Genomic DNA, 10,399 nt, shown 5'->3' with positions numbered 1-10,399 from the left:
AAAAATGTCTCAGTATTACTTGTCTTATATTGTACATGACTCCCGTTTTAAAAAATGGAAGGTTTGTTTCTTATACTTATTTCACAGTTTTCTTGGAATCAAATAGTGTGGTGTGGTAATTGTTGGTCAACAACTACCCATGGTATCTTTATATTCTTGGAATGGGATAGTGTGGTGTGGTAATTGTTGGTCAACAACTACCCATGGTATCTTTATATTCTTGGAATGGGATAGTGTGGTGTGGTAATTGTTGGTCAACAACTATCCATGGTATCTTTATATTCTTGGAATGGGACAGTGTGGCGTGGTAATTGTTGGTCAACAACTACCCATGGTATCTTTATATTCTTGGAATGGGACAGTGTGGTGTGGTAATTGTTGGTCAACAACACCATGGTATCTTTATATTCTTGGAATGGGACAGCGTGGCGTGGTAATTGTTGGTCAACAACTACCCATGGTATCTTTATATTCTTGGAATGGGATAGTGTGGTGTGGTAATTGTTGATCAACACCTACCCATGGTGTCGTTATAATTAATAATTATTCTTTTTTCAACATCAATCATTACGAACAGTTGATAGCACAGTTACATCATTTTTGTCCTTCCAGCACATTCCAGTAACCTTTCCATGCTGATATGTAATGATTTCTCCTTTCTTGAATTTTTTTCTTCTTCAAGTCTGGAGGCACTTCTATTCTTATAAGTTTTACTATCACATATATGTCAGTGGTGTGAAAAATAAGTATGTCTGCTAGTTGTTGGGCAAGTGTAAAAATTGCCCATTGTTATGCATAGCCCTTGTCTACTAAAGGTTTCAATAATGACAATCACAATCTGTAAAAAGAATTTTGTAATCTTCATCAACAACTATCCCTTTTCCTGTGTACATAAGACTTGACCAGATGTATCCCATTTTGATTCACAAAGCATAAACATCTTGATACCATATCTGGCCCTTTTTCGAGGAATGTACTGGACCAAACCAGGTCGTCCTTTGAATACTATAAGACTAATTGATAGTAATATCTCTGTTTGTTGTATAAACCATCTTGAATTTATCATTTAGATACTAAAAAAAAAATATCCTTTTCTTATTCAGCTTTGGACTTGGGTGATTTTCTGGGTTATTAGTATCAGTGTCAGAGAAGTGAAGGTACTGTTTCAAAATTAAAAACCTTTCATAAGTCAATTTTGGAGGGAAAAAAAATGTGGTAATAAGAGATTTTCTTGGAAGAAAAAAGTAGCTGTTCAGGTTAACACACAATACTATGTAAAATTATGATGACAAGAAGTGTGTATATCTTGTCATTTGTTGTGGGATGCCACTTACTGTAATGAGATTCATGAAACTTGCATGCTTGAAGACACTGAGCTGCATAGCAGTTTGTTTTTGTTAACATATCTAATATTACATCATCCAAAAAATACCCAAAAACTGTATATTGTCACCATTACGATCAGTACTGATATAGAGTGAAGAAGCACAATGAAGTTGGAACCTAGGTGGAGAAAGGGGAAGTTGCCTGGTAGTGTCTATTGTGCACCATACTCGAGATCGTAATAAAGTAGCATCAGCATTGTCACTGTCTAAACTACTCTGTTCTGAAATACACTTCCAAAAAAGCTGCTTTCAATTTCATCCCAATGAACGTCACTTTCAACATCCATTTCAGCAACTAAAAATGAAACACAAATAAAGCAAAAGCTGATTTGCAAGTCACAAACAGAAAATATGACTTTCCTACCAGAAAACAAGGTATTCTACTGAATAGAGTACTGGATACATAATTCAGAATAAATCTGGCAGAGATCAGCAAAATTAGCACAGTGAGCACTGATAATAATAATAATATATGATAAATATGAGCAAACAATAAAAAAATATAATCAGAAATGGTTTTCCTGAATTAACTCAAGCAAATATTTTTTGACACATAGGTGGTACCCAAGTTATCTCGGGTAAATTGTCGAAGAGTTTAAAAACAAATATCTGTGAAGCTGTCGGCACATATTTCTAATTTTTCTAGGAAATTTTAAGCTTATTGTAATGTAAACTAACAAGTGTAAAAGGCTCCCATCTCTATAACCAAAAAACTAGTACACCTCTGTTCACATCTTGGAATAGCTCTCTTGGTCATTAACTGCAATAAGAGTAACATTGAAAAGTGGAGTAATGTACTTTGTCAAACTGCTAAGATAAGTGAAGATAGCACTTATTTATAAAATTAAGTTTAACATGTTAAAAGAAATGGTTTAGTAATTGTAATTAAGCATAACACATTCTCCTTAATAATTTGTACCTTTATTGAAAAATTCTATCAGTCTGTCACTGAAGTTGAGTGATCAACTACTTGCACAAGTTACCCTCAACTCTTGGGTAAAAATTTAATCAAATAGTGGGATTTCAACATCACTCTTATAATGTATTCATGACACCAAAGTGTGGACAGTGATTTGTTTTATTTATTTTTTGCAGTAACTGGATGTAAACCATGGTTCCTTGGGTCCACAGCCCAGTATGCTCTGCCAAGCACCACTGAAATACAGTTTTAACATTTTAATAGTCACATGAAGAGTAAAGAGTATTACGTTTCTAAAAGAACTTTGTACTTGTGTTATGGCTTCTTGTTTTTACTTTCATATATAACCAACTGACCTGTATTTTGAAAAAAATACATATTTGCAGATTGTAAAAACAATACTGTATATTCTAAGAATAATTACAATTCAAGCCATATGATATGTCAAATTTTACTAAACGTTGCCCCCTGACTGAATGGCTATGATTTACGAGATGAACTGTTCCATATCACCAGGCCCTGAGCAAGCAGTTGTGGATATTGTTTCCTAATTAATGTGGTTATGCGAACAGAAGTCACGCAAAACTCAACACACAGTTTGGACCTATGGAAGTATGGATGTTATATGTAAAATCATCTCTAAATATCTGTTTGTTTCAGTAAAGATATTGATGTAAAAGTATGATAATATTTTAAGCAAAATTTTAATACCTCTAACATTATTAAAGTTTTATGATGTCAATGTATTACTTCATGTTTAAATACTAATAATTAGTGGTTAAATTGTACTTCAATTTTATGCTATCCAGATGTATACTTTTTCAATATAAATAAATTATTTGCTTGTAAACTAAGCTAACCTGAATTATATCTTATAATTTTCCATAGGCTGCTGTAAAGTATACCACAGTGTAAAAAACCCTACATTACATGCATTAGTCAGTGAAGTAATTAAAAACAGGAGCCAACACCCAAAGAAACCAAAAGATGTTGTAGTACATAAAGTATTAAATAACCTAGAAACACACAAAGAAAAGTAACACACACTTTGACACAAATTTAGTATAGTGTCTTACATAAGATAAGGTAAATAAAAAAATATCAAGCATAGAGAATAGCCTAAGCAAAGAATTACACCATGATAAAAAAAAATTATACCTAAAGCAAAATACTACAAACATTTAAAATAGCAGCAATACTGACAAATTTAGGTTCAGACTATCATATATAGCACTTATTATTTTATAGCATTTATTGTTGGCTTTTATTTTCAAATTCACCATTCTATTTGTGAAACTTACCTCTAGTGAGCAGTTTATCTAAATCCCTAACAATTTTAAACACCCGAAAACAAGTCACTTCTAGTTCTTGTATATTTCAGTAAAAACAAGTCTAAATCTTTTAAAATCTAAATGAGTGTTATCTGCACTAGCTGCTTGAAGTAATAAACTAGGCATCTAGCCAACACCACTCGCTGTAAAGTGTATACTGGCATTTGGTCGGCACTTACATAATGCACTGAAGACACCGAAGTGTGAAAAGTGTAATGGGATGCAAGTCACTGCGACACAGATCCACAGCCTAACACATCAACCATTAACCACAGGACACAAGAATCAATCAATGACACAATAATATATTCATTCTTAAGTTCTTATTTTTCAGAATTAAACGATAGCCAAAGTTTTTAGATCACCCATCTACCCTGTCTTGAACATTAGCCAAATCAATGGGTCTTGGTTAGGCCCAAATGCACAATGGGGGGGTACCAACTACTACATTGGTGGAGAAGAGTGAAAGTGTACACACTGGGACTTGATAGATGACAAACTATTCCTGGAGAGCATGAAGAAAAACTCTGGTGGTGGTCTGCAATAATTTTGGCATGAAAATTAATTGTCAGACCTCAGTACAGGAATTAAAGACCAACTAAACTATCTAGCAGCTGGTTTTCAGACTTAACAGGTGAGAAGTCTGGCTTGCTCAACTGAAGTCAGATGTCAGGATGCAAGTGCCCACTAGTTTATTTTTTAAAGCAGAACTGGCACTGTGGGATGAACCAAAAGCTGAATTATGTTACGAGATGCAAGACACTTGTCAGCCACCTTATCAGACGTATGATGTCTAAGAAATTTTGTAATATCAGGGCTGTTACTAAATGGAATAATGGTACAATAATCATGGGAGAATTTAATTTTATGACCACTGATTGGGACTGTGTGGAGTCAAAGAGTTAGGAGGAGAGGTTTCTTGAAGTGATTAACAATAGTTTTCTATACCTGATCCGAGATGGTCAGACAAACAACTAGAGAGAATTCACTAACCACTAATGAAGATACGGTTACAAAAGTTGAAGTGGGGGGGGGGGGGGACATTTACGGTAGTGACCATTATATAATTAGGTTAATATTTTGCTACATGCAAATATAAAGAAAAAGGAAATTTCTTAATTTTTAGAAATCCAATTAATTAGGTAGCCATTAGACAAGACTTATCATTAGTGAGTTGGGATAGTAAGTTAAATAGTGATGTGGAACAGATACGTGATTTTTCTTAAAAAATAAATTGCTGTTAATTCAGTATAGATACATTGCTATAAAAGAAGAGAACAACATGATAGATCAATCCTAATTGGTTACTATGTATAAAAAAACAGGAGATAAATACCTAAAGTTTAAAAGTTAGATTGACAGATTGGATGGAAGACTTATAGGAGTAAGCAATCTGGTGATGTGGTTAAAAAAAAAAGTCTTATGACAAAAGGGTGAATCATGTAGCAGTCTTTCATTCATTAGAAATCTCACTAAACTTTAATACCTTCAATACAACGAAGTTGTTTAAAAACAACTTTCTGTTATGCAGTAAAGTAATTACAGCTTTTTATTGAAACTATAAACTGGGCTGAATAGGAACCTTGTGCACTCATTAAAAAATTATAAAAACAAAAGTGAAATATATGGGCTGAATAGGAACCTTGTGCTCTCATTAAAAAATTATAAAACAAAAGTGAAATATATGGGCTGAATAGGAACCTTGTGCCTCATTAAAATTATAAAAACAAAAGTGAAATATATGGGCTGAATAGGAACCTTGTGCTCTCATTAAAAAATTATAAAAACAAAAGTGAAATATATGGGCTGAATAGGAACCTTGTGCACTCATTAAAAAATTATAAAAACAAAAGTGAAATATACTGAATTTTATGGTATTTCTAACTTATCCTTATAGGTTAAGGGTTTTCATAAAATGTGTGTGCAAGTGCTGGAGGGAGAGAAAGCTAATAATAAGATTAGAAAGATAAATATTAGGGACATGAGAAGATGTTAACAATATTCCTGACCCTGAGCATTATATGGGAAATATTGGAATTGACCTGAATCATCTGGCTATTAATCCACTAATGTTACATAAAATGACTGAAAAATTTAAAATAGATATAGCTCCAGGAACAGATGTTTTTACCACAATTTTAAGAAGGTCAAAGGTCAGATAAGTTAGCCGAGTTCTCCCTCATTTTTGGTTGGTCAACAGACAATGTACAGGTGCCTGAAGATTAGAAAGTTGCTGATGCTACTGCCTATTAATCTTACTCCTCGAGTGAAAATCTCTACTCTGAATTGTGTACTTGTTAATCCATCAATTTTCATAGATCACACAGCCCTGGATAATTTCAGCAAGTGGGCAAGAACTTAAAAAAAATATATATGATTAAATATAAAGAAATGTAAAAGAATTCACTTGAAATATTGAACACTTTGAAAGGGTATGCATATTCTTATGTGAGGAAAGTTGGTACTGCAGACAAAAAAAAAACACTTAGGTATGACCTTTTAAAACATAACATACAAACAACAAGGGACCATTTGTTCCTTCAAGAACATTCTTGAACACCCACCCACAGGGAAAATAAGTTTTAAATCCACCTTTTACTTTACATGAACTAACTGACTCCCTTCTTAAACTCCTGCAAGGTGCTGACCTCTATTAATACCAACTAAAACTCATTCCATAAGTTAGTCACTGTGTTAAAAACAATCTTAAACATGGGACCTCTTATTCTATTATCTTCAGAATATACCACAAAGAAATCAGAGGCCTTTAATCTATCAATCCTCCGAGATAATCCTGTAAACTTCAGTAAGATTATCTCTTATCCTTCTTTTCTAAAGAAGAAAAAAAGTAAGAGATCTTAAACCATCCCTTTAAGATAACCTTTCACCTCCAAAATCATCCTAGTAGCCCTTTTCTCAACCCTTTCCAATATTTCAGTACTTTTAGTAGATAGGGAGACCAAAACTACATACAGTATTCAACATATCTCTGAGATAACCCCTCCATCCCCCTAAAACTGAATGCATAAAGGAAAAGGAATCAGGACAGAAAGAAAAATTATAAAATAGTATCCTATTCAATAATTTGCCCCCTGTGGGAAAACAAAATATCATAACTATAGTATCTATCTCTTATTTTCATAGCCTAAATCACTTATTTTGGTATTAAAACACTAAATAAACTCAAACCTACCAATTAAAATTTGTCTAAATGATTATCTAACCATTATAGTGAAAAAAAAATGTATGCAGTTACATACATTTACTGTTTCTTAGATCAAATAGTTAATTATGAACACAAACATAGAGAAACATTCAATATAAAAAAATATATATTTACATATGTGAAAAACTTGGAAATATGTATAATGGCTATTAGAACAGGTAATCTTTTCAAATTAGTTAACTTTAAACTCATGACTTGTAGAGACAGATTAATTATGACTATATTAACATTCTGCTGTCTTAAAAGAAGTAATGTATTTAACTACAATATAAACATGGTCTATCAATTACCATTCATGTACCTACCTTACTGTTTAATGAATTTATCTCCATGAGAATATAATGTATACACTCACATTATTGGCAGATATATAGAATAATACTACCTATATTTTTACACCCTTCATCTGAGAACATATAAATAGGACAGGTGAAATAAACAAAGATATCATACTCTTTTTATAGATCATTTCTTAGCTAGAAGTATTAAAAAGTTTCACCATGAATTTCAGTTCAAATATCTTATGTATAGCATGTTTAAGATTTTTACACATCTACCTTAAAAAATATACCATGTTACACACTTTCACATGATCACCAACACTCTCACAGACCATATTTAAAACAACTTGTTAAGAATGTGAGATACATACATATATCACTGTCTAAATGTCAGACTAACTCTTGAATTAACATATCACATGTTGTAGCTGTTGTGTTAGAATGACTAACAACTGACAATGTTGATTCTTTTTATAAATTTTTCTAATTAGTTACTCAATATACTTAAATCAATTTGTAACTGATTTGACTCGTCTATAAAGTTTAAGAACTGTTGATGTCACACTGTGAAGCTGACAATGATCTCAGAATTATTTAAGTGTTGTGTTTTAACTGCTCTAAAAAATGAACTGATTAGCAAACACTCTACTATTTCAGAACAAATTACATTAACTTATTAAGTAATTCAAACAAGCTGACATATTAAGATTACCTCCTCTGCTAAATATTTAGAATTTTCAATCCTCATGTATGCAATGTTTACGTATTTCTTTAGCTGCTATAAAGCATCAAAAATTCTAAATTTTTATATACACTATTTGCTTCATATAGTATGGCCAAGCAAGCAAATTGTGACTGTAACTGAGTTTTGATGCATGACACATGCAGTGATACATACATATAAAAAACTAGGGATATTATACAACAAGAAAAAATGGTATAAACAGCAGTTAAAAAACTTTCAACTGGTTAGGTCCTCAAATCAAACCTTAATCAGATATCTAAGTAACTGTAATGCTTCTAATATTAAACACACTTTGGTTGAAACTAATGATTTCTACATTTCTGGTTGATACTGACAAGAAAGTGAAATAGTTTGGGACCAATCTTTTTTTTTTACTCTAGTTGGATGAGCTCTTTTTGAAGAGTAGAACCTTTGCACCTAATTCCTGGGTTTGCCCTAAAAGTATTTTATCTGTGACTGAAAGTTCATGTTTAAAACCTAATCATTTATTTTTAATGTCTAAAAAATAATTATACATGCACATATATTTAACTGCACTTCAATCTACTGTTTACAAGCTTTCACCAAAAAACAGATATATATAGATAATAATTGCTAATATATTAACAATAACCAAAATTGACTAAGTAAAATCAGAGCAATGCCAAACACTTACTTACTCTTTATAGTAAAATAACTTAAAGGATGTTTATTAAAACTGAATAGAAAAATATGTAGAACAAATAACTTTACTTACTTGAGCTTTGCCTGCCTTGCCTTGGATACTGTACAACTGTCATTGAAAATAAAACATTCATTTTCTTGAACTGATCAAAAATGATTAACACTAGTCTATTTATGAAACTGTTAAAGATAGGCAACCTAAATTAAGTTACATATATATTTCTTAAACACAGAAAAAAAAACATTAAATTATTTTTTAAATATTCAACATAAACTTATTAATATTAGTATATAATACCATGAACACTTAACGAATTTCTATATAATTCAAATAATTGTGCTTGCTTGAAAAATAGAAAGAAAAAAAAATTCTGTAAGTATAATGCAGTCATATAAATCTTCGATGTACTCAATATCCGCCAAGTCAACTCATTTGCTAATCCCGAATTTTAGCGAACTAACATTATGATTCACGGTGTAGTCGAACTAGCACAGTGCCATTACTGTACTAATAGTTACACTAAGTAGATTGACTAATTTCGAAATTAGGGTTAGCAATACAACCTAGTCAATTTCAATTTTTTTTATGTTCAATAATTCAATTTATTAATTATTTGAAATTACGGGTTCTGATGTACAATCAACCTTCTTCTGCTGTACCGCTGTCGCCGATATCAGTTTATGTGAATAATTTCTTTTCATTTGAAAATACCCATAACATTAACAGTAATTAAGGTTCATCATGAAAACCTGTAACTTACGAAAAGTTAGGTTCTGGGCCTAGATGCTATATTAACTATATTACTTTGTTAGTCTAGTATATATGATTAATTTAGAATGATCAAGCAACATAGGCCTAACTTATAATTTTTACGTTTAGATATTAATATTACCAAACCAATTTTTAATACAAACAGATTTCGACAAACATAAAAACATTAATATAAACTGTAAAATAATAATATGATTTGCATTTTATTCCTTACCGTATTTTGTTGATGCAAGCTTTCCGGATTTACGTACGGTATTTACTGCTTCTGCAGTATAAACGAAACAGCAGATCAAAAACACTGCTATCCCTCACACCAAGTACGAAAGCACTACTAGGAGGCGTTCCATATAATGACGTCTTTGATATGTGACCTGGGCTTGAAAATAACGCACACAGTCAATTTACTATTTTGTTTCTACGAAATTATGAAACTCGGAGTTTAATTAATTGTCTATTTAATGAAATATCTGTCATTCAATAAGTAATCTAATTAGATAAGACAGTGTAGGTTTAATTACTAATAATTAATGGCTTAAATGCAATTGGCCTTCTGTATCATAGGCCTGGCATGTCCAGGTGGATAAAGCGCTCAACTTGCGAGTCACAGGTTCGAACTCCCGTCCCGCCAAACATGCTCGCCCTTTCAGCCGTGGGGGCGTTATAACAGTCAACCCCACCCTTCGGTTGCTAAAGAGTAACCCCAAAAACTGGGATTGAGTGACGATGAGTAGCTGTCTTCCATCTAGTCTATCATTGCTAAATTAGAGACGGCTGTTGCAGATAGCCCTCGTGTAGCTTTTCGCAAAATTCAAACTAAACTTTACAATCATAAATAGCCACTGAAATGTTTTAAAGAATAAAGAAATAAACACTGTGATTACATATAAAACCGTACTTTGTTGAAGATACAAATACAATTTTCTCATCAGAGCTCTTTTCATAACCTATTGTATGTAATGTTTTGAAAACTTGTGTACTTGAAAATGATCACCCCAATGATTCAAAAGTTGTATTTGTTTTTAAAAAGCTGTAACTTTTAATATAAAAAAAAATGCTTATAATCAGTAAGCAAACTGA

The 10,399-nt window shown here is 31.9% G+C and overlaps 1 long non-coding RNA gene across 1 annotated transcript; it reads right to left on the bottom strand.

Moving 5' to 3' along the window:
• Positions 1-509: 509 nt before the first annotated feature.
• On the bottom strand, positions 510-9,630 carry LOC106468963. The gene is made up of 3 exons (XR_001291410.2): positions 9,537-9,630; positions 8,624-8,659; positions 510-1,680 (listed from the first exon to the last, which is right to left on the bottom strand). It is a non-coding gene; the product is annotated as an uncharacterized LOC106468963 (long non-coding RNA).
• Positions 9,631-10,399: the final 769 nt, after the last annotated feature.

Source organism: Limulus polyphemus, unplaced genomic scaffold (genome assembly GCF_000517525.1).
Source record: "Limulus polyphemus unplaced genomic scaffold, Limulus_polyphemus-2.1.2 Scaffold3237, whole genome shotgun sequence".
Taxonomy (NCBI): domain Eukaryota; kingdom Metazoa; phylum Arthropoda; class Merostomata; order Xiphosura; family Limulidae; genus Limulus; species Limulus polyphemus.
This window is presented reverse-complemented; position numbering and strand designations above follow the sequence as displayed.